At 52.2% G+C, this 25,105-nt stretch overlaps 1 protein-coding gene across 1 annotated transcript in view; it reads left to right on the top strand.

The window, feature by feature from the left end:
- LOC131206459 (titin-like) overlaps positions 1–25,105 on the top strand; it is a 101,756-nt gene that overhangs the window by 74,187 nt on the left and 2,464 nt on the right. The gene's annotated exons all lie outside the window — the stretch shown is intronic.

The following is a 25,105-nucleotide window of genomic DNA, read 5'->3' on the forward strand; positions in this document are numbered from 1 at the left end:
TCAGTCATGCTTCACATACACTCATGGCCGATCTAGGGCTAGGGACCCTTAACACAGGGACTGACCTCGTTGTGCTCCTGTAAGAAATAAAATAGGCAACTTTATTATTGGCAACCAATAACCAACCGGACTACAGAGCGGAAGGCTTCCTTCCTTCTTTTTTTATGCGATCCATTTTCTCTCCCACAACTCTTTTTGCCATTTTTCCAGCCCAACACCCACACACACTCACAGACAATGTTGCATAAAAAGAAGTGGACCATCAGAAATGAAAGTCGTCGGCCGACCGCTCGGCTGCTCGGCTTGGAACCGGAACACTTTTAATTTCCACAGCCATAGCGCCGTGTGCGGCGTGGATCACTCGCATTAGCGGCCCGGCGCGACTTCCTCGAAGCAACGGACACGAAACAGTAGCTCCAGTACCAGCCTGCCTGACCGCCACCCCGGCTGAAAATGGCTCCCAATGGCCACCACACATCATTTGCGGTGGCCATTTTCGCCCACTAATTTGCTTAATTAGATATGCAACTTGCACATTCCGGGGTTTTTTTTTGCAGCCGATGGCCAGCGACCGTTTTGGCGAGCAACGGATTGAGATGAAAAGTCAGGGATTTTCCCCAAAAGTGAGGCTATGTTGGGTGCCAGCTGTCAACATCCGGCCATTCAGACGTCAGCTGGGGCCAGTGGAATCCCAAAAAGGGGGCCAAAACGCGATCCCCAAGACCGGAGCCGTCTTAGCCCTTAAGTGGCCTTTCCGATGGCTTTGATCCTGCAGAAAGCTGGCGTTGGCGTCGGACCAACGTTTGCTCACCATTTACCGTGGCTTCCTTCCTCGTGGTAATCACCACCCGCCGCCGCAGCCGCCGCCGGGACATCAAGTGGATGAATTGCCAAGAAAAAGGTCGCGCCCTCCGCATCGCGCCAAAGTTGGACGTCGTCGTCGTCGTCGTTGAACGTGCCGGAGTCTCCGCCTTGTAAACAAGGAAGTGATTGCCTCGCAGACACCGACCACCGGCCAGCGCAGTTGCAGTAATCATGGTCGAGGGTTTGTTTGTGGACCGCACGGACCCAAAACGGAGTGCATTCGCCCAAGAACCTTGGCTCACGTTGGCCAGTTTCTTGAGCGGATTATGTCCACTTGAGACAGCATCGGCGCGATTGGTCTGGGTTCAATATTTGCGGCAAAGACATACATTCCCCGGCCACCAGAGGGAGCTTTTAGCAATGCTCACAATGGCGGCGGCGTCGAGGTCCCTCCGGAACACTCGAAAGTGAAGCATCCCGTGTCCGTCGGTGATCAGCGCCGACAACGATAGTACTTATCCGCATTTCCGGCATCAACCCACACGCACCAGAAGGGATAATGGGAACGTGCCGTGTGTCGCTGGCTGGCGTTTGCAAAGAGTCCACGTTCCGATTGGGACGTACTCTGATGGTGTTTATTTTCTGCTCGCCCCTCCAGATGGACGTATCAATTAGGGACATCGAACGATCATTAATGTGGGAGAGCAGACCTCTGATCGGGTGTTTCTAGGGGGGGAGGTTGTCCTGCTCTCTGGACCTGGAGAATCGATTGGAGCATCCAGGTTGATTCGGGTTTCCATTCAACATGCACTAAAATGATGGTAACATTCCGGTCTTACAATTTCATCCATCGCTAATCGCTGGAGGAAAGTATGCACATTAAAACAAACGTCTTAAGTAAGCCGTTTAAGCTTAGGCCATCAGTGTAAACGATAATTTGCGCTGCTAATAGCAATTAAGTAACAATGCGATCGAGGCCAGGCTTTGGAACGAACCCCGACCGGCCCTCACGCCGGCAGGCGGAATCGATTATTAAATCGAAATATGCTTTCCATTTCTTGTTCCGCGTGTGGACTCGCTTCGGCGGCGTGGCGTCGCTTTCGCATTAATTACATCCCGGCCAGGCGGTCACGGCAAACCGAAAAGCGCACCAAAGTCGCTCCTCCCAAAAAGGCAGAAATTAAAACATTCGTCGGCGTGTCGGGAAAAAGTAGATCGATTATAGAGCGGTGTTGTCGCCGGCGTAGCCCACATATTTTGCATAGAGCACCCACCGCAAAAAGTCGGGCGCCGAAATTCGATTCCATTACGCAACGGCGCATCGCGTCTCGGGGATCGAATTTGCGTACGATTTTTTTTTTTGGCGAGGCTTGCGACCGCTTGAGTTACCGAAAAATATATCCCCCTTTTCGCCCATTGCGCAACGCATCGATGGGTTGTATAAGCGGCCCATTCGCGTCCCAGAGATTCTTGGGCCTCGGATGGACCCGAGCGCCTTTCGCCAAAGAGGTGCTTTCGAATGGCGCGAATTCGTTCGCGCCGGAAATGAGTAATCGGTCGGCGCGCCGAACCACCGCTAAGCCTTTATGCGGGCGGCCACCCGAACCCCAGGCCCCCAGGTGAAATCCTTTTGTGGTCTTAGAAATATTTAAAAGAAACTGACGGCACCAGTCAGTTGAGGGATTTGTTCTCGAATTCCGCCGACCTGACTTGATGGCGCCGTTCTAATCACTGCCAAGCTGCCTCTGAAGCTCATCCGCTTCTTTGTAATCCCTAAAGGGGTCCCTGGCTGACGCTGTGTGTGGTCGACATTGGCGACCACCCGACCCGAATAGATCATAAAACCGTCGTGGGTCGAGCCAACACCCGGAGATTAAGTCGTTTATCTCTCGCAGCATTTAGTCGCGGCGGACACCCGGATGTCGAATTGGCAATCAGAAAAGATGTGTATGTTATTTTGCCTTTTCCCGAAGCCGCGCCCCGAGGAGAATCGGAGAAGATAAAACGAACGGGGGGCGAATGGCTGATTAGAATCGTAAAATCGTCGGGTCGGACCCAAGGAGTCGGGTGGGGGGCGCAGTGGTCAGAAGCCGTCGCTGCGAGATTAAAAGGTTTTAAGAACTTTGAAAGAAATTAAATGCTTCCTTTCCTGAAGTGGCCTCGAACAGGCCAGTCGTTCGATAGCCAATGGGTTCGCTTCAACTAAACGTTTCAATCGATCGGCTCGGGGCCGATTGGATTTTGACTTCCACTCCGGGATAAAGTGAGTTTTATCGATCTCTAAATTCCTGTGGTTTTTATTAATATTAGATCAGCACCTAAACAAGGATTTATAATCGTCTCCGGCAGAACGGGGTCCAGTCTGGATCAAAAAGTCTTTGCACGTCTCATCATGGGATCCTTCCTTTTGAGAGCGTCCCCTTATATAGCGCACAATTGATGAGCTTTAACAGCGCTTTAGGCCGGCCGGCATCTCTTCGCCTCGCTTTCGACACCCACTTCACGTCATACTTTCTCACGAAACGCGCGGTTAAAGCAACACTTTTGCGCCGAGGCGCTCACGTCCAAACTCACGTTTAATCTTGGCGCAGATCCGCGCCGGCAATTAAATGCTTCGATCGGCCCAAGGATTTATGGTACGCTCTCTCGGTACGTTGCGCCGCCGGGCGGCGTGGGCAGCCGTGGGCGTTCGGGTTGGCCGTGACCTTCACACCAGCCACCGACCGGACGTTGGATCAATCAATCGAGCGATTACTGCCGTATTTTCGTTTTTCCATCCGCCTTAAGCTCGGTTCCTTCGCGCGGATAACGATCGATTTCCGTCCGGCGGCTCCGAGCTCCAGGGGGCATTACCACCGCGCGCCAGCGTCTTAAGCCGTCAATCCCCCCCCGGGCTCGGTTAGGAAATGTTTCTTTCCCAACCGGACCCGCCGGCTCCGGGGATGCGATTGAAGGTTTTCCACCTATCAGTTCTCGTTCTCGATTTTCTTCTTCCCCATCGCCGGCCAAAGAATGCCACGGACAGGGAGGGGGGCGGTCATTACCGGACGTGAAAAGTGCTGAGCCCAGTCTTGAAGGGGTCCTCGTCCACTAGAAAATCCTTAATCATTCCCGCCGTCGGCCGTCGATTCGCTTTCAATCCACAGGAAGTCGGTTCGCGGCGCAGACACTTTTTGATTTGCTGAGTGGTGGCGTGATTCGATGAAGCCGGGGCCTCTCTCTGCCTTTGGTCGGCGAGGATGCGATTGGCCCACTCGAAGGGTTCTCAGCAATTAGCGGCCCCCATTCCGTCCGGGCGATGGCATCGTTCGGGGTTGAGAGGTTTTCCCTTTCGTTCGGAATCATATCACCTCCTTCTGGTGCCACCGGTCTGAGTTTTCGGCGGAGCACCTTACACCGTGTTTTATGAATGGAGTTTAAGGTAAAGACTTTCATGAATGAGAGGACTTACTTCTTTGTTGATGATTTTTAGTTCTATTTCAACTGGCTCTGGTCTCCACTATAAAATAAGGAAAAATTTAACTAAATTCAGGAGATATATTTTCTTTAATTTTCTTTGCTTAAAAACGCATCCAGCGTGAAAATACGGCAGATCCCCTCGTAACAGAAGCGCTCGCAAAGACACGCGGACCGATTCTCTGTGGTTGCCACTGACCGGACTTCATTGAGAAAATACGATTTCGTTCATCCGTTTCGTCCGTTTCGTGCGGTGAGCCGCCGGAGTGAACCGATGAACGATCGGTTCCCTCGGTGCAATTATCTTTATAGCATTCCACATTTCTATTCATTGCATTCCGACGTGGCGCACCTGGGACCGAAGGGTCCGAAGGGAGCCCGCTGATGGACCGGGCCCATCACCGATCCATCACCGGAGAGCGTCGGGGGCGCCCTGTGGTCAGGATGCCCGGTCCATGTGCAACAGCTGGTGCAACATTTGTGGCGACTGGCCCATTCCCTGGCAAGGCCCGCCGAGCGCAAAGTGGATTACAAACACGTGATGCACCCGGGTTCCCGGGTGTCGGGTTGCCGGACCTTCGTCGGAAAAAGAATCGAAGAAGCTCGAGCTCGGCTTAAGCATTGCTGTGGGGCCATTTGCGCCCGTCCCGAGAGCCATCGCCCCGATGATTCTCCGTTCCTGACGGCCGACCGATTAGAACCGAAGCATGGAAAGTGCATTCCATCGGACGGGCAGGGCAGTGGTCCAGAGTTGGTGAATTGAGTTAATTTGGCTCAAAGGTCCTTCGGGACCGGGCAGGGTTCGATGCACTTTATTTGGGTTCTTTACCATCCCATGCTGTGCCTGGTCATCCTGTTGATGGTCAGCTTAACAGTTGGTTGCCAAACGCATCGTTCGCATAAATTGTTGACTGTCCATGGGACGGTGATTTCTTTTCCATATCCATCATTTTATTGCAACTAGAGGCGATTGCAAAATAGTTTGTAAATTAATTCTTAGGTAGTATCGCAACTTGTCATCATTTTTCGGTTCAACTGCACCACTTCGGGGACTGCTGCTTTCTCATCGGCGTTACGATTTTTCGCCGTAGAATGACGCCCGGCGCGTAACAAGTTCTCACCGAAACGCATCATTCATCGCGCTGGCGCCAATAGCGCAAAAACGCAAATAATAAATTATGCAAACATGGCAGCAAGAGCATAGCTGGTGGCTGAGACACGGTCGAGGCCTCTCGAGCACCAAACACTCGATCGAGAGGGCATCTCGTTCCACATAAATCTTGCCCCGTTTTGCGACGATGGCGAGAGAGGACGTCGTCATGCGTAATGCAGTTGCACTGAGACGCTGAGCAAAAAAGGCAGACAGAAACACACGCCGAATGCATAAGACAAGCCGGCGGTCGGGCCGGCCTGCAATTGTTGAGGCCCTCGGTGAGAACATAAATAGCTACACGATGTGTGCACGATGCACGTCATAACACGCCCGTCCTGGGAGATCTTGTTCGTTCGTACTCTGGCTAATCGATAACAATGATTTTCCAACACATCACCAGCGAACGCGAAACGACCGAAAACAAGGCCCTTTGATGTGGCCCGAAGAAAGTTCCAAGAGAAAAGGGCCGCCGAACCGTGTTTCGTAACGAGCGCGTCTCAATTAAACAGCTCTCTGTCTGTGGTGTTTTATGCTGCCATCGATGGTACGATCCGTGCCGGGCCAATTCATCAACCCGGCCCAGAAGCATCCCACAGTCGGACCCGCTGTTGATTTGTTTCTGCGAATTGATATATTTTAATGAACACGCGCAGCGACCGCAGCGAAAACTGTGGGAGACGAATTCTGCCTCGATGGCGATGGGTGACGGGTGTGACCCGCGGAATCGGAGGAAATAATTCAATCAATTACGATGTACCAAAAGCTGCTTGAAATTCGTGAAATTCGGGCTAACGTGGGCTTTAACTCTAGTAGAACCGATTGGGTATATGATCGTTTAGTTAGCGGACCTATCGGAATGGAATGCAGGGTGAATATTTATCCTTTAATTCTTCATCCTTCAAAATATTTGAATAATTGTGCTGACTGACTGAGCTAAAGCAGATAAGATTAGACTAAATCAAGCCACGTCAAAGAGCAATCGCAGATCGTAGAGTTGGGCCCCTCAAGATTTCAGGATTTTATCACAAACGTATGATGGGTTTTAAATGGTGGGTTTCGTGGCAACCCTCCGCTCGGTTCAAGTTCAAGAGCAGCAGCGCTTCAAGGAGTGCTCCAGCACTGATTCTGGTTCCGCTGCTGGCGTGCTTTGCGCGGCCACGGAAATGAGGTAATAAAATGGTACTTTCGTTTTAAATACTCCGCCAATGTTTTATGCCCCGACCGGAACCGGGCCAGAAATGAGTTCTAACTCCGTTCTAGGCCTTTTCCGGTTCGGTGTGTTCGGTGGAGTTCTTGTTTCAATTTCTACACTTTAATGCCTTCTCCGAGCGGGGAGGGCGGTCGGCGTAATGTGATCCACCTCGTTGGCCATCTCAGCCCCGCTCTCTCTCTCTCTCTCTCTCTCTCTCTTTTTCCCTGTGGCAGGAAGAGTGTAATTTCGCCTGGCCGCCCGTACGGCTTTATGTAACACGCTAACCTCTCCCCGCGGGTGCGCGCGAGAGGGCATCGGTTGAATAATTAGAAAATGAGCTGAGCCGGAGCAGAAGATGAAGATGAAGAGATGCTGTGTGTGCCGAGCGGCGGGGCCATTATGCAGTCGTGGCTCCTCCGCCCGTCGGGTTGCGTTACTCTTGTTGAAGCCGCGAAGCCAAAGTATCGAAGCGCCCTGTCGTGATGTATGCTCGCGTCGGGTGGGTGGTAATTATCGAGGGGTGGGTGGTGGTGGTGGCGGTGGTGTACCAAACGCGATGCTCCTTAGAGCCACATTAAACAACAACAGGACGGGCCGGGTACGGGCCGGGTATTGTAAAACCATAACGAAAACGTGGCGCAAATAATGACGCGACTCGATCGCGCGTCAAACGCACCAACCGAAGTCAATGGCACCGTGGCCAGAGAGGAGGGGGAGGGGGGGACCATGATTTCATCGGGGCCGCCTGTCGGGGAGCGCATCGCTGTCCGTCCGGCGGGCGACAGCGTGTCGCAGCCGCGCCAGCTAGTAGCTGGCTGATGCGGGTCCCTGAATGAAGTGCATTGATGCTGGGACGTCCCCGGGGTTCGGGTTTTCCTTTCGATCGCTCGACGACGGCGACGCTGATTTTCCCATCCGCAAGCCGACGAAAAGTGCCGACATTCCGACAGTCGCCGGCGGACGCCAACGTGTCGACGTGTCTCCCCGCGCCAACCCGTCCGAGGATGTCGCCCCACGCCGCGGCACGACACTTGCTGGCCGCTCTCGTCTTGAAGTGCTAATTGAGTACTGCAACGGTTATCGAGAGTGTGCTGGCCAATTTGCTGGCCTAAAAAGAGGTTTTAATTGCCAGCGCCGACGCGACGCGATGATGATCATTTTTTCGAGTCTCAAAACAAGAGGAATAATAAAAGAGAGTCATTTACTCAAAACATGATAAGAGAAAAATGGGAAAATGTAAAGTTCAATGGGTGTAAGATGAAAAGATGTAAAACTTGTGTTTAAGATTGTAAACTTTAACTAAAAATCCTTAAATGGTTACCGAAAAACAATTTTCTCAAAGCATATTAAATTCTATAAAAGTTTGCGAAAAGAATCAGCCAGGAGGCTGAGTTTACAGAAATAGAGCTCATCTTCGAGCTAATGCAACTCGAAGCCGCATGATTCATCGCAATCGCTGTCGTCGCTGGTCGCTGATCGCTGGGGTCAGAACAGGGCCACGGGAGAACTTCAACCCCCTGGTCCCCATCCTTACTCCCTCCCCCCGCCCGAGTGACTTGTTGCGAACTGATGCCATCCGTTTTCCATTTCATCTATCGTCGCGTTCCAGTGACTGCAGGGCGCGCCCTGGCAATTTGTAGCCAAGACCGGCGACCGGTCACATGACGAAAACAAGATCGCGCTTCCCTCCATACGTTCCGGTCAATCCCCCCAGTCCCCCCTCTTCCGGCCAACCTCCGGCGAAGAAGCCGGGTCCGCGCGCGCTGGAGTGTCTGGAGCGTGTTTGCGCGTTTGATGTTTCGCCGCGCGCCCGCCGCGGAGAATGTTGGCCGAGAGTTGGCCGGGTTTGCTGGAACTGGAATGCAGTGATTTTTGCATTCCCGACGCGCAGTTCCCGGGTTAAGCACCCCGGAGGGCCGGTGCCATCTTCCCCCGGATCGCTTTACGCAAGCCGCTGCCGAAGCCGGGGAAAGAATGTTCTGCCGTTCTCACCAGAACCGCGGTGGGTTCTCCGGTTGGTGGTCGCCAACGCTGTGGTAATATTTTAAAATCCCGTCGCGATGGGTGATCGATAGGCGCCTGGAGTTAAAATATTAATTTACGAAAATAATCCAATCGACCTGTTTCCTGTTAATTTCAAGCGCGAAGTGACGGGGTGTTCAATTTTCCGACATTTAATGAAAGAGTGTTTTCCCCGAAAAGCGAATATAAGAGTTGATTGAAAAAATTTCCCAGAAAAATCGGAAAATCGACAACAATGGGCTTCGGGATGGTCTCTGGCCCAACGCTGCTCCCGGAATCCTGTGGCCCGAGGAAAACGCGGAAAACACATTCAATTCTTAAAAAAAAAATATTGCTCTTTGATAGGCTTTTCGCCGACTGGACGAAAACATGCCGTTGGCCATTTAATAGCTTCATAAAAGGATTTTCAATGTATAAAACAGAAACAGATTATTGAAATGAATAAAATGCACTAAACCCATTAGGTGCCCATTTAAAAATTCAAAACTATGAGCTACATAAACAGCCCTACATAAGAGGTCCTATAAAAAGGGGAACTAAAACACATCGTTCACGGGTCCAACGGAAAATCTAATTGATTTATGAAATGAGCAATTGATAAGCTCATAAACGGGCTCACAGCACATTCGTCATGAAAGATCACCCTTCCATTCGGTCCCGGCCTGCCTGTTCCCGGAACACCCATCCGAATACCGATTATTGCCCCGATGGGTTTCTTGTTGCTGCTCCGGTTAAATCCATAACACTGGCCCCCACTGGCCGGCAATTTATGCTGCTGGTTGGCAAAACATTATGCTTGTTTATGCCGTCATCACCGTGCATCTCCCGAAGCGAAGAGAAGCGGTTGCTGTTTTGTTTCGCTCCATCCATCCAGCCAGCCCAGCGGACAATGTTGCGCCGGGGTTGGCCCCAAACAATCCACCATAAATCTCCGGTGTCATTAGGTCAGGTGTTGCTAATGTTTCTGGATTGCGAGCAGGGCGTCGTTTTGACACTGGCCTGGCCCCGGCTCGTTGCTAATGGCCGGACTTCTTCTGCGATCGTTCCGGTGAATTTCTGGGACATTTTTCTCGCTACACTCCCCGCGGGCCTGCGTGTGATCGTGTGGGCCGCAGAATGTTTGTCGGTGTCGTGTGAACTTCGAGGAAGCACCGCCGCCGCCGTACCCGGCCGGAGAACAAATCATTTCATTCCTGTCATCAAACCATGGGAACTGATCTCATGGGCCTCGTCGCAGGGTCGGTCCCTTTTCCTCGCCGACCGCCCATTCCACTTCTTCGCCCGGTTTTTTTGCTGCACACAGAACTTGTAACGCCATCGTGTCGCCGACCCGGTCGGGGCGCTCAAGGTGAAGTTCCGTGCAGTGATTGCACTTTGCACTCCATTTGATGCACCCGACGCGGCTTCGACTTGAAAGGGGAAATAGTTTCCTCACCGTTTTGCTCCTTGATTCGAATTTATTTTTTAATTGAAGGGCCCCCCCGACGAAGGGAGGTCTTCAACCATTTTTTTTTTCGGACCCTCTCGTCGGAAGCATTTAAATTGCCCACCATCAGCCACCCATTGTTTATGGCGAGTCTCTCCTCTTATTAACACTGACCAAACCCGGCACTCACTCACTTGGCCACATTCGGCCCCAATATGTTACCTTTTTGAGTCCTGTTGCCCAAAATCAAACCACGATTGCGCTCCAGAGCTGGGGGGCCCTGTCATGGGAAACCCACCGCGGTGGCCAACCCGAGGGGCTCGGGGCTCGAGGCTCCCGGAGTATGATGTCAGGATGTTGTCAGGTTGGGAACGGGCGCGCGTTTTATCAGATAAAACGCGCAATCGGATTGCGGGAATCACCGACCGGGGGCTTATGTATCACTTCCCTGTCCGACCCGGCCTGGGACCTGGTGACAGTAATTATTAATGTATTTCGGCCATTTTTTTCTCTTTCAGGTGAGTGCATGTCACCGAGTGCGAGGGTTTTATCGTACGGGAAAAATGTTTTGCACATTTTATCGCCGCACGGATCAGCCTTGGGGTAAGTGTTGTTGTTGATTCCTGACAGGGGAATTCCTTTTTTCGGGTCGATTCGGGGCTCATTATAAACTTGGCGTACACCCTTATCACCGCCATCATCGGTTAGTGAAATAAAACCGACCGAAATGTGTGGCAGACAAAGTCCATTCCTGTTTTTGTTTTGCCCAATCATAGAACGATCCGATTTCGACGCACCTCCGAGGCTGCCTAATGAATTATTTTCATAAACATCATCACTTGAATCACCGTGGCTTCGGTTACTGAAAATTATGTTGAACCCGCTGGAAGGGCTTTCAAACGGAACCCTTTCTCGTACGCATCGTTTAGTAAAGCAAACACTCGGCAACGGGTGGCCCTGTTACGGAACTTTCAAGAGTTGAAGTCGGAGTCCGATTCGAAGGCGATTTTATTGACCGAAGCGCCCGAACGGTGTCGCTCGGTGTTTGCTCACCCCGTAACGATCACTTCAGCAGCACTCGGGATTGAATCGGGTTCTTGTATGTCCGATCGATTTAAACTAAATTCTTCGTATAATATAACATTAGATCTGTTTAAAGAACATTGAAAATCGGATCGCCCCTTAGCGATCTCGGTTTGCAGCTGCCTCCAAAATTCGGCCGACAGAGCTCTAAGCCGTCACTCTGAACTGCTGGCTTCTCACTTCTCACTCTCATCTCACGATCGCGAACACTCTCCGCGAGCGATCACGAGCGAGTGATCTTGGAGCGGATCGCAAAATGGAGAGCGAGATCGAGCGCCAAATAGCCGCGTGAGCAAAAGCGAAGAGAAATGGAGAAAGAGTTGAGCGCGAGAGCGAGAGAGGGCACAAATTGCAAACAAAGCGAACCGTGGCCAACCAGCGGAACTGGAGCCAATAACTGGAGGGAGCGAAAGAGCGCGGGCACGGGTTAAAGCGAGAGGGATCGCCGCGAACCGCCCCACGGCTCGCGGCTCCCCAGCGATCGGTCAGTCACTCAGCAGCCGTTTCAGCGAGCGGCACGTAGCGTCGTCGTGTGCCGGCGTAAGGCTTCCCCAGTGTGCGCGCTTTCCGTTCTCCGTTCCGGCCGTAAAGGTAGCTACTCGAAGGATCCAAGGTTCTAAGGCTCGTCGACTTAGGCTCTAAGCCAGTGCCCCGCACACTAACACCTTCTATGCTGCCGCTATGCTCTGCGCATGCGCCTCGGGTTGGGTGTAAGGTTTTGGGGGGTGCGCCAGGAAACGCAGTGAAGTTCGTGACACGCGCGCCACACGGGACGAGAGTGAGAGCGAGAGGGAAAGGAGACCCCATTGAGTGCATCAATCACGGGTGCCGCCAACCGGCGCATCAAGGGCCCGGGCGGGCGGCCAGCCATCATCGGCCCATCATCGTCAGTCAGTAGTCAGTGCAGCAGTCAGTGAGCGAGTGAGTGTGGAAAGTAAATTAATAATTACCACGTGCCGTGCCGTGCCGTGCCGGGTGGTGGTGCCGATGCACCGAAGAGTTGCACTCGGTCTGTGTATGTGTCCGTGCATTTCGGTGTGTGTTTGTATGTGTGCATACCAGAGAGTTGAACGCGAAGAACGCGATTTTGTGAGTTTGTGAACCTTTTGTCCCTCTTGGGTGCGTGAGTTTTTCGTGAACAATTCCACCAACCGTTTTTTTTTTGGGATCCATTTTTTTCTGTTTCTGGGGGCCAAGGCAGCCAACAAAAGGGAAACTCCTCGGGGGGGCGGGTGGTTGGGCCACGGGCCGTTTAATAAGAGAGAGAAACGCATCATAAGGCGCCGGTCGGACCGATCAGAGTCCGATCCGACGGTGATAATGATTATGGTGATGGGCGCAGAGTAAAAGTGGGTTCTTCATTGTCGATTTCTTACCTGTGCGGGGTGTAAATAGGCAAACGGGGGCAGTCCTCCTTTTCTCCCCCCCCTCGTCCATTAGTCGGGGGAATATTTGCATTTAATGCTACTTTTGCCGATTTTTTCCAACATTTGAGGGCAACGAACAACGGATGCCGGCGCATCGAAAGTGAATAAGCCCGTGAAATAAGAAACTGGGAAGAAGCGAGCATTCTTCTATTTTCGGACGCATTTCGGACGCAGCGCTATGCTCCGAGACAGAAGCATGTCCCAGCGAGAGGCGTGAGGTCTATGTGTGAGTTGTTCCAACACCTCTACGGTGCCGTCGTGAGAGACGTGGGACATAGCGGCGGTTCATGTAGCGTTTGAATAATGGCCGACCTCAGGAAGCATAAGACACATGATATGCGCCGCCAGCCTCGCGGCGCCACCAGCGATAAGAATGGCACGGACCCCGTTGGGCGGCGAACTTTTGAATGAATCGACAACATTCCGGGTCGGGTGTCGGGGTGGCCCCCGTTTCTGCCTTCTCCTCCCCGGTGGCCACAAAAATGCAAATTTTTGCCGATCGTGAGTACAAAATCAAAGCCCAAGCCATGAGGTCCAGCCCGGCCGGGCGAATCAGCTGCCTTTGGAACCACATAACTTATGGTGCGCTTTTGTTCGACCCTATCGCTGCGTGTGTGCGCTCGGGTGGGTGTCGGGTGGGTCCCTCTCGGGCTGGGCAAAAAATGGCCAATCTGGCCCGGAGGTCCGTGGGCTCCGCGGGCTTCCTTCCTGCAACCCGCCCCGCTCCAATGCAAATGAGCGTAGCTAATGGGTTGATACAGTTCAGGGATCTGGTCCAGTGTGGTCAACGATGCAAATTAGGACCCCCCCGCCGTGGTGGTCCTCTCCACGATCCCCTCGGGGGGAGACTGGTTCAAACTGGGCCTCTTTATCGCCATACGGCGCTCCGTTAGTGCGACGTGTCTCTAGGCATTGTTGCACGTTGTTGTGGTCACTAAACGTACCCGCAGCGATTCCGTGTCCCGCGTGCGGATTGTTTGTTTACCGAGTTGGCCCTTTTTATCGGCCCAATTAAGGGGTGCAGTTTTTAAATTTTTGCGGTCTCGACTCGGGCCGATTTCGGGGGGCCCTCGGCACGGCTTCACGGATCACCGGTAGCAGCTCAGTATTGATTTTGGACCCTTTCGGTTACATAAAATACGAGGGGCAGTGTGGCACTCCACACAACGGTTGACCCTGTGATGGCCGGTGCCGGAAGTGAACCGATGTCGTCACCTTGTGTCGGACCCACGTAAGACAGCCCCCTCCCCCTTGGTCTTCTTGGTCACCGTATGGCGCGTGCTTTTTGGTCGGTTTGCAGGGCCATGGAGAAGTAATGCACGGAGCCAGTGGCCCGTATCCGCAGGACACCTTGGACCGCTGTGCCGTGCCGGGCGAATGGTTTCGCCTTTCGCCAACAACTCGTGTCCGGTTCGTGTGATGTTTGTCGTCTCGCCAGGACAGGCGCCCTCAGGCGTTACCGGGCGACCTGGAAACTCATAAAAGGACCTCCACTTCAACCAGGTATGCAGGTCCCCTCTCTATTCTTCTCCGGGGCGCCGAGAAGGAAATTGCAGACCGCTCGCGTTGCCGACCAGACCAGCTGACCGGACACACATCGGCTCTTGTCACTGACGAACGGAGCGGTGCATTTTCCTTAATTTAATTGGATTTTTCCTCCACACTGGGGCTTCGTTCGTGGCATGGCCCCGGGAAAGCGCTTAGGTGGTGACGCGTCGACCGGGACCGGGACTGCAACGGGGAGCGCTAATAAATATTTTATTGAAATTGACGACGCCCTTGGTTTCGGGAGCTCCGACGACCGGTTGAAAGTGCAGTCAAACTATTCGAGGAAGATTGGCGTTAAAGTGAAGTTTGAAATTTGAATTAATCGCTCAGAACGGCTCTCGGATTCAATCTGGACTACGTTCGAGGATTTGCAATATTTAGAAGTGCTGTTCAGCAAGGAACTGCAACGGAACGTATGTTAATAGAAACACAAATACTGTACATTCCGGACTAATCCGGACGCTACAATTTACACCAACCCAGGGCATTCGCCGGGTGCCTAACGCCCGATTGATCCTTTTGCCCGACAACTGCGTTTGGTAGAAATTCCATCGGAAAATTCATCGACCCCCGCTGGGGTAATCCGCTTTGCCGGTGTAATCCGCGGAAGGAATTTTCCCGCCGTTCCCAACATTAATCACGTAAAGCCGGGCCGGGCCCGAACCGAACTTTCCTCGATTCCTCGGAACAGCTAGCACCCGGATCGATTTGCGTGGCGATTTTCCCACCTTTGCATTGTTGACCGGTGGGTTAATGTGTGAATTGTAGCCACTGTGTGGCTTGATTGTTATTTCGCCCCAAGCGATCGGCATTTTCCTATTAGTTCTGCGTAGAATAAAAAGCGCCATCTTTGAACCGTTTTTTTTTTCTCAAGGAAGTCCTAAGCCCGGTTGAACCGGTTCGCAAACCGATGCTGGGGCGCGCGTCACCAACACTCACTCACTCGATCGGCAGTGTTGAACTTGGCAGTGAAAAATAGAAAAGAAACCCAACGGGAATCAAGGTGGCAACTAAGGAACCCTAAGCCCAACGGTTGGCAACGTGTCTGAGTGAGAGATACTGAGCGAAAAACACACTCCGGCGAGACGTGGCCCGGCGAAAGGGGAGCAGTTTCATGCGAAAAACTATCTCCTCCGCGAGGCGGCCGTAAAACGAGGCTCCCGGCGGCTGGCTTTCTCGGCGCTCGGTTCTTCGCGACTTTCTTCGGGTGGGGCCACTGGTGGCGAGCGAGGCCTCTGTTTTCTCCCCACCGATGGCCGATGGTTATCGCAGATGGGCCTCGGCGCGCTAGATCGAGGCCTTCGATTGCGCATTTACACATTAGTAACGTGAGGCGCGCGCGCGCGCCCGATGACCACCCGATGGGCCACAATAGGGGCCGAGACTTCGGGGTATGTGTGCGTGCCAGAGAAGAAGGAAGTGAAACAACAATGAAAAAACGGTGCACACCATTTTCGACACAAAACGAGGCCAATCGAGGCCGCGTGCCTCAGGGGGCGGTTAAGGTCACTCCTTCGGCGCCTTTCGGGATGCGCCACTCACTCTTTCCGCCACTCACTCTAAGTTTTCCGGGTTCGTTTTATTTCCTCGACTTCTTTTGTCGCTATCTCCAACAAGTCGGGCCATTCTTCTTGTCGCACTCACTGATGGCACCGATCAGCCCGGCAAAGGATGCGCACTGCAGCCCAGGGCCAGCCAGCAGTTAATGGATCCCATCTGCGTTCCCCATGCGTTCGGTCGGTGTCGGGTCGAATAAATCAAGGCAAAATATTCGAACCATCTTCGCGTGTCGTAAAATATGATATTTTTATTTCGCGGTTCGCGTTGTTTTGTTTCGCCCGGCCCGGCAAGCAACTCCCCTGGAATGCGGGCCGCATAACAAAGCAGCATCAACCCGGGCCGGGCCAGCGAGTGCAGCGTCTCCGACGACGACGACGATGCCGGGGAATGCCAATCCATTAGTTTTTATGTACTCCCAGGACGTGCGATGCGCCGCGATCTACTATTTGCTGGCCGCTCCAGTCCACGGAGCAGACCAGTCTTCTGCCACTTTTCTCCCTTCTGTGCCATAATAACCCGTCCGAAGTCACCCGGAGGCTGCTCGCAGGGCGGACATTCCTCTGACGGCCAATAAACAAACTAACGCAACACTTCGATCGGTGGCCCCAGCCAGGTTTCGCCAAGAGCGTACCGAGACAAAGAGCCCTCGTGGGGAGACAGAGAGAGAGAGCATTCTTGGGCCAGATACTGGACGGGACAGCGTCACAGCGACCCCTTTCTGGCGCGGAACGCTAGACCGTCCCGAGAGAGCGAGGTTCGCGGAAAGACACACAGAACGGGCGCTCGATGACAGATAACCGGTTTCGACGCCGTAAGTGTCCCAGGCCGCACTGGGGACGATCTCGGTCCTGCCACGGAGCTTGCAATACCTTCCACGGTCAGCGGTCGCGCTCGCGACTTTTTCCTAGGACGCCTTGGACGTCGAAGTTGATTGTCGGGCCCTGCCCAGCTATGGTCATCGCCGTTCTTGAGGCCACCTTTGCCACGGGTTGAAAAGGAGAGTGAACTCCTACACGACGACGACGACGACGCCAGGCTTGTTGCCTCATCGGGCGGATCGGGAGGCCATTCTCGCCGGAGAGCCGGAAAATCAGGTTCCTGCCCGGAGGGGCCGGGTGGGCGCTCAACGATGACGATGATGATAATGAAGGTGATCGAGCTTTCGGTAGGGACCACCGGCACCACCACCACCGGTCCCGGACCGGACCTGGGCCGATGAGCGTTTGCGATGTTTTAATTGAACCAGGTGGTCCTCTGCACATTTAACGATTGCGCTTGATCGGTGCGTAACGATCGTCAACAGAACAGGCCGTGTGCTCACTGTTTGTCAATCACCCGCAGACCGTGGCCGTGTTGGTGTTGGCTGCAGCATGGCGACACCCGGGCCTGGCCTAATCTTGATGAGATAATCAAATAGACGGAGCGAGAGAGAGAGAGAGCGAATGGCACCGACTGTACCCGACGGTTAATTAAACACATTAACTCAATTGGCAGCCTGGGACGGTTTAGTGGCACTTCAAACACCATCCACCGAGAGAGAAAAAAAGTGGTCGGAAAATGCAAATGAACTGGACCGTTGCGAGGGTGAAAAATGGCTCTCCAACGCGGGGAGTCGATGGTCATCATTTATGGTCTCCCGCTCTGTGGTCCTCTGGTGGAAATTATGAATTTGCATACAAACCACGGGTGAGCAGCAGCAAGAAACGGTGAACCGAAACCGGGAGCACCGTTCGGATGATCCTTGCCGGCTTTCGGCGGTTCGGAGAGCTCGAACGGGTTCGGAAAGGGAACGGTTAACCGACGGCCTTGGAGGAACCGTCGTAAAGGGAAAGGCTGCACCAATGCACCTACACTCCTAGGGACCCTTCCTGTTACGCCCACTGACCGCCCGGAGAGAAGGCCAACCGCAAGTGGCCAGCGATACACTGGCCTGTAATCTTGAACGTGGTTTGGATGCATTTTATTGCCGCCAGTGCTGTGACGGTGAAGTCATATAAATTGAAGAATTATTTCTTTCCATGGCTGAGCCAACCCAACAACTTTTCAAACCATGTAGTAGCTTCAAATAGTAGCTACAAAAATGCAAGATCAATGCGCCAACAAATTGGAAAGAGTTTTTTTGATTATCACGATGTTGTGAATCATGAAATGGACAAACTGTCAGAAAATAATACTATTTGAGTGTAATGCTGTGAGTCTAACAAGACTTTAGACCTTCTTCCATCCTCTTTGCTAAATCGTTGATTCCACACCGAAAGAATTGTTCATCTTTCGAAGCAAACAAATTTTGACCCATTCTGGTCGTTTTTCGATCGATGCATGGTTCAAATTGTAGCTACAATAATTGTAATAATTGTAGAATAAGGTAATGTTTTAAACCTGAACCTGAGACCACATTTCGCTACCCAGTAACTTCTGGTTTTTTGCCTATACTCAAAGGACCAATCCGAGGATAACTTTTACAGTCAAAAGATAAGATAGGAGTCGAAGTGGAGAATATGTTGATGGCTATTTTAAAACAGAACATTTCGGACTCTCTGATATACGATAAGAAGATTAAAGAAAGCTTATTAAAGCTAATAACTTATGAAAGCTAGTTAACTTTCGTTGTGGAACCCCTTTGCATATCGCTCAAACAGACAACTATCTTCACTGAACCTTGTTGCTTCCCATCTCTAAAGTCTCTATAAGCGAAGAAAGGGAACCCTGTCTTGCTCAACGAATCACCCGAGGGGTCGAACGGATGCCCCGTTGGATGTATCGCCTCCGAAATTAGGTCACTGCATAACTCTCTCGCTTCCGTTGCATTCGGATTACTTCACCTCTCTCCGGTGCAACGCGCAGCATCAACGGTCAGCCAGTCAGCCCGTTGCATCGAGTGCGGCCATAAATTTGGGAAGAGGTTTAAAAATGCTCGAATGTTTCGAATAAATTGCTCTGTGGCCGGCGTGTCCAGACACCGGAAGCGAACCGAGGTGGTGGTTCGGATGAATACATTCACCTCGCCAGACCTCGCGATCACGATCCGGTGCATCCTTCGCTTGGCGCGGTGAAGTTGTTGGGAAACATATTTATCTAAATTAATTAATCCTCGTCCCTGGCGTCGTCTGGCGTGGGGTGGGGTCCGCGCATAAAAATTCTTTCGCCTCGGGCTGCCTCGGGACGTATGTGTTTATGTTGGCCGGGCGGGGTCTGCTGGAAATTCCAATTTCCCGAGCCCGACTCGATCCGTTTTGTTTTCGTTTCGGTTTTTTGTCTCATTTTCGAAACTTTTCCATTAAACAAATCTCGCGCTTCGCGATCGCGAGGAAAATGCTAAGCACCCACCTAAACACGCACACATGTACACATGTGTCGGTGTGCCCTCCGGGGGTCCGTTGGAGTGTGGACAGGGGAGCATGCTCAGCAAACCTGGGCCTGGGCCTGGGCCACCGGCAGGAGTTTTCTGGAACCCGCGCGTGGTTTTGGTGTTTTGGTTTGAGCGGCCCCAAAAAATGGCCCAAAAATTGCGAGCCAAAATGGCGCACGGGGCACACATACACGCATACTCACGCACGACAGGCTTTTTTGTGGCCGCCGCTGGCGCTGGATGCTGGTGTTTGTTGTTTCTAATTCATCTCGACAATTACCTTACGGTCGGGTTGATGCTGTTCACGTTGCTCCGGGCTGTACCTTTCTCTCTCTCTCTCTCTCTCTCGGCGTGTGTTTATCTTTTTATTTATGTTTTTTCCACCACGCGACGAGTTGATACCAGGGCCTGGGAAACTCAGCCCCTCGGTTCGGCTCGGCTCTCGGCTGCGTCGAATTTATCATCTGCGCCAGATCGCTCGCGGCTTTCAGTGGAATTGCCCCCACCCGTGTCTGTGTTTGTGTGTTGTGCACGCTGTGATTACCTTTTTTCTCTTTTTTCACATTTTTCACCCTTTTCCGAGGCCCCAAAGTGGGGCGCGTATGTTGAAAGTAAGCCTTCAGCCTGACCTTGAAAGGAATTCCAAAAAATTGGACCAACGGGTGGCCCGATGATGGGCTTTCACTGGCGGCACCCCTTGGCTTACTGGGCCTCCCTTTCGCTCTCCTCTTTTCTATCTTTCTCTCCCCGGTGGGCCGGTGTGATCTGAATTTGGAACTTTTACTACATAGTTCGATCGCTGGTGGAATTAGTGGAATTGTTTAACATTTTTGCCGGTATTACTCTTGGGACACCAGCAATGTAAAAGGAGAAGATCATCTGAAGTGTTTTTCAATAACATACAGTGAGGTTCAACCATTTTCAAACCACCTTGTATCGAGTTTAACGCTTAAGCTTTTGAAGGCAGCCAACACAGGGTGGACCCATTCCCGGACACGTATCTGATGGCCGAACCTCGGCCAAAGCACGCCGAGTGTTGTGGAGTGTTTTAATTTGACTGCAATAAATTTACAGCGGTCCGTTTTATTGATAAAAGCTTTCCACCGGTCAGCCCAATGAAGGTGTTTCCCCATGTTGGAACACCGATTGTCCTCGTCTCCTTCGTTCCGCCGGAGCCAGACATCCGGAGGCAGCAACAAAAAAATCCTTAAACCACTATCGCTTGCGGTGGTTCGGAAAAACGGAAAAATCCGACCAACAAAAAACGGTCGTGGCCGGCCCCGGGTCTCCTCGCAGACAAAGCGCCGGAAATGGAAAACACGGACCTCACCTGGAGCGACACATACGCGGGGTGCAGTAGTTTGGTCAAGAATTTATGTTTCACGATGTTTTTGCCCACGTTTCCGGTGGCTGTCCGGTGGTTGGCCCAAGGGAGGACGAAAGTTGCTTCCATTTGTCCAGCGGTCCAGCTTCCAGTTTTCCCTTCTCCAGTTTTGTGTTGTGCCATTTTCAGCACCTTCGCTCCCGCGGGGTGCAGCACCGCACCGCTCCGAAGGTAATAAATTGCATCCCCCAGATCTCGGGGCCATCTTGTTTTTCTGTTGTTTTTTTTGTGTGCCTTTGGCCGCTGTTGGTTGTGGTTTCCATTTTTCCACTTCCGGCGAACAAAAGTTCTTCGCGCGCTGATCGGATTGTGTTCTCTTCATGTTTCTGCCGGGCGGTGGGAATCGGTGGTTGGTTTGAGATAACTCTCCGCTAATACAGTTAGGGGCGCCCCCTGGCGGATGGATTGTTTCTTTTGTGTGCAAAGTTTCTTGTGTTTCTTGTGTTGTGTTTTCGACTCGGACTCGGATAGTGCTGAAGACCCCGCATGATGTGGAAACCATCCATTCGTCCATCCATTTATCATACACATGGATGGGAGTGTTGAAGGAGGAACTCAAACTTGAATTTTTCCGCATTCATCGACTCACCCAACCAGGACCGGCAGCATCATGTTTCCCCGGAATTGGATTCGATTTAGATTAAACCGTCGAATTTCAAGGCACCGTATTCTGGCCGCTCACAAACTGTCGTCGACCTAATCGGGACGACTTGAGCCTTGGCGCAGATCCTGGCGCTGATCTGTCTTCGTCTCCGGGGAGCCACTTTTTATTTCCTCTCCCACCGGGCGGGGCTTATCGGCTGGGCGAGATCAAATTAAACGCGGCAAATCTCGGCCATGGTCTCACCTAAATTGCGTCGCCCGGCGGAGCACAGCCGAAGCCGAAACACTTCCTTTTGTGTCTTCCCTTTTTCGATCTGTTTTCCTTCTGCTGCTGAGTTTTGTGCCCTCCGAAGACAACATCCAAGATTGAGGCGGAATCTTGGCAATCAGCGGCAGCATGGCCGCCGGAGCCACTGCCACCCGTACATTGTCATCCGCGGGCGCGCGCGATCCAATCTAAAATTAAATCTACGGGAATGTTGTAATTGAAAACCGGGTGCCCGGGGCCGGGAGGGGGCGGTGGAAAATGCAGTCGCGCGCTGCGCCGGGAAGAGCATCCCTCAGAACCGCAGCCGCCGCAGTGGCCACCGCGGTCAGCCGTCTTCGCAGACGACACACATTACTACGTGTGTTAGAAAATTATTATAGTGACAGCTAAAGATAGTCACCCGAGTCCGCCAGGAGCCCCCAAGAATGCGGCCATCATCCGCCAGCCAGAGGAGATTCCGTTAGTGAAGCGCACCACCGATTATATGGTCCGGTTCCTGGAGAAGCAGTCAGCGAGAGAGAGAGAGAGCGCCTAGAAGAGACACCTCGCCCGCCGTGACTAATCACGTCTGGTGTCCGGACCACGGGCATCAGAACCCAGGGCCGGGTCGCTCCGGCGGCCGCTTTCCGGTTGGCCGCCCGTAATTGCGCGCGAAGGTTAAATTAAAATTCTTTCTGCAATAATTGTCAATTTCGCTCCGGGTGCTTTGCCGTCCCCCGGGGTGACATCCGGTCGCTCGGAAGTTGTCACTTTCCCGTCACTTGTCACAGCTTCGAGACGATGCTGGCCCCGTGGATGGTGCAACCTTGGGAGGGCTTAAATGCATTTGAGTACCTTTCTTAGTTCTCGCTACTTCAGAGAGTTCGAATTTGGAACCCGAGAATTGGAAACGTTTGCTGCCCTCGGAAATTAATTCCGAGCTTCCGAGCTGCGGTTACGGCCCGGCGATGAGATTGAATAATTTAGGGTTGAGTTTGATTTGTTTGGCCCCAGCAGCCAAGGGCCGTGTAATTGAAATTCTATACTCGGTCCCATCCGCCGTGTGCGTATTTACGGCAATAAATCTTCCAACGTTTCCGGTTGGGGCGCGAGAGGCCATCATCCGCCCGGGAGTGCGTCCTGTAGAGGACTCGCAACAACGCTTAAACGATAATGTAAGCCATCAATCTGGATTTAAGTTCGCGCCAACCCAACCCGGTCCGTGGGGTCCTTCGGTTCGCCGTGTGGGAAGATGGATGTATCGAAGGATGCGCCCGTCGTCGGAGTGGTTAGCGTCCGTGATGCCGATTCGAACACTTTAAAAGCGTGACGGCCACTTTCCGTGCGTGGCTTAGAACGATGTGTGCGCCTTCCCACGACCCATCAGAAAGGGGGCCCCATTTAGCTGTCTAATGCACCCCGGGGACCGGTGCATTGCGCAACAGGATTAGTGCGCGCGGACCCATTAGTTTCCATTTTTCGCGCTGTCTCGCGCACCATCGCGGACACCTTTCCCGGCGGCGTGAAATTGCCCGCCACATACGCAACGCAGCATCCCCGCTGCGGCTCCGTCATCTTTCGGATGCAATGCGCAAGAAAAATTGTGCATCACTGCGCTGCTGAATACAAAATACTTTTCGCCCAAAGAGCGAAAGAGAGAGGTCCTCGGTTTTTTGCAGAAAACTGCAGTTGGATGGGCAGCCGTCAGAACGGCCGGGGTTCTGGTTCGTTGCCGAGCTGCAGAGCTGCAAATGGCTGAAAATTATCTCCACTCGAAAAGGCAACCAGCGGGAAAAACTCCCGCCCAGGGCCATTGTTCTCGTTCCTCGTTCAGTGCGGGGGGCCTCCCGGGGAAACCGGCTTCCGGCCATGCCGCGGCGTGCAAAATAATAATAATAAAATGGAAACTAAAGGGCGCATAAACATACCATTTCTTCCGTGGCCGTGCGGCTGTAAAATGTTTGCAGCATAAAACCGGGCACCCGTTGCCATCCGCTGCCTGCGTCATCTTTTGCCCTTTCTTTTTCGCGCCTTCCCATAAATGGAACGCCCGCGCGAATGAATGGAGAAAAATGGGCACCCAAAGTGATTGGGGCGATGCAACCGGATGCAACCGTCCGAGGGTCCTGGTTTGGTGCTCGGTTGGAAAAAGTTATGTTTCCTGCTGTTCTTCCGACGGCGGCTGCGAATGTACAATCTATTTTCAATTCTCCGTAGAATTTTCCTTCCGCCAGCCAGCCAGCCAGCCGGGAAATGTATGAGCCACGAGTTTCCCAGTGTTCCCCATTTATCTTCCCTGTGACTCTATCTCGACTCGTCTCGACTAAAACTCCACCAAACTGTTGCTTACTCGCTTCGCCGCACCTTGCATGGGAATTCCTCTCCGATTGCGAAATTATAATATTTCAGCTGCAGGTGGTGGCGTCTCTAGACCCAGTTTTGGCCCGCCCGAAAGAGGCTCTTAATAACATGCCCCAAATCTTCAATGAATTCGTCGATCAGCGGCTCGGCGTTTTGGCGAACATTTTTGGCCAGATCATGTTTTTCCGAAGGCCAAGGCCATCAGATGAACTCCTTGTGCGAGAGAGACCGATAGATAGAAAGAGAGAGAGAGAGAGAGCAACACGGTAGAATGCTCTCACAATTACCGGGCCGCGATAATTGCCATCTTCGTTGTTCCCTTGCGCCATCGGCCGTCGAAGCTTGCGCAAGGCGTGGGAACAAGGCCGTTCCGAGGAGGATCGTGAAAAACGCACCGAAAAGAGGCGAAAAAAAAAATGGGCAGAATCATCACCGTTCTTCATTAAATCTCAATAAATCATAAAGGCATTCTCGGGCTCCTCGGCGCGGCCATTATCCTGGAGCCACTGAACTCGAATGCATTCTCGGTGGCTTCTCTGCTCCTGTCGATCCAAGAATGGAAGCAGCCATCTTTGCCGGTCCGGTTCTTCTTTTGCCAATAAAAATGTTTTCTCTCCGTGTCTGCCAAGCCAAGAAAAGCATCTGGTTTGGGGCTTCTGCTTTTTTTTCGCAGTCGGCAGCACCACCGGCCGGTGCTCCATATTTTGCGCTCCTTCTGCTACTCATCGGCGTCATCATCAGCGCCGGATGATCGATCGATGCGAGCCAAAGCACGACCTTGCCCCCAGAAACCGAAGGATAAACTATCGTGTTGGTGGCCCCAGAAATAGAATGCCTTTTCATTGCTTCTCCGAAGTGTCTCAGTAAGTAAGAGTCTCAGTAACATTAGTCAGTGATCATTGATTTCATTGAAAGCTCTAAAGAAGCTGTTTATATTCTCCGGATCGACGGCTCATACTATTTGGATAAACATGGAAATTTGACCAGGGAATGACTCGGAATGACTCTTTTTTTTGGCCACCACGAATCCGTCAATGGCCGACCACTTTCCCCTTTCATCAGTATTACGATTCATTCGTTTTAATAATTACCATAAACGATTGCCAATAAAATGGTAATACCTGCTGCGGCTTCTAGTTGCGCATCACTACACCCTCTTATGAAAGCATAATGTTGCAGCATAATTAGCCTTTCAATAACGCGGAGCTAATGAATTATTCTCTCCGTCGGATTTACCCACCGATTGTGTGGAGTAAATTGGCCGCTGGAAGGAAAATAAATGTATGAAATTTGATTGAATTTTCCCTCATTGGATGGATTTGAAATTCTAATTTTGATAAGATGCGAACCTATCAGAGAGAGAGCGAGAAAGAGGATCCTCCTCTGCGTGGACTCGCCTCAAGACCCGCCAGTGCCTTAAATTATTCATAATAATCAATAATAGATCCATAATCCATAATCAAGTACTTTTTTGCGGCGAGCAACATCGA

The sequence above is a fragment of the Anopheles bellator genome, chromosome 1 (genome assembly GCF_943735745.2).
Source record: "Anopheles bellator chromosome 1, idAnoBellAS_SP24_06.2, whole genome shotgun sequence".
NCBI lineage: Eukaryota > Metazoa > Arthropoda > Insecta > Diptera > Culicidae > Anopheles > Anopheles bellator.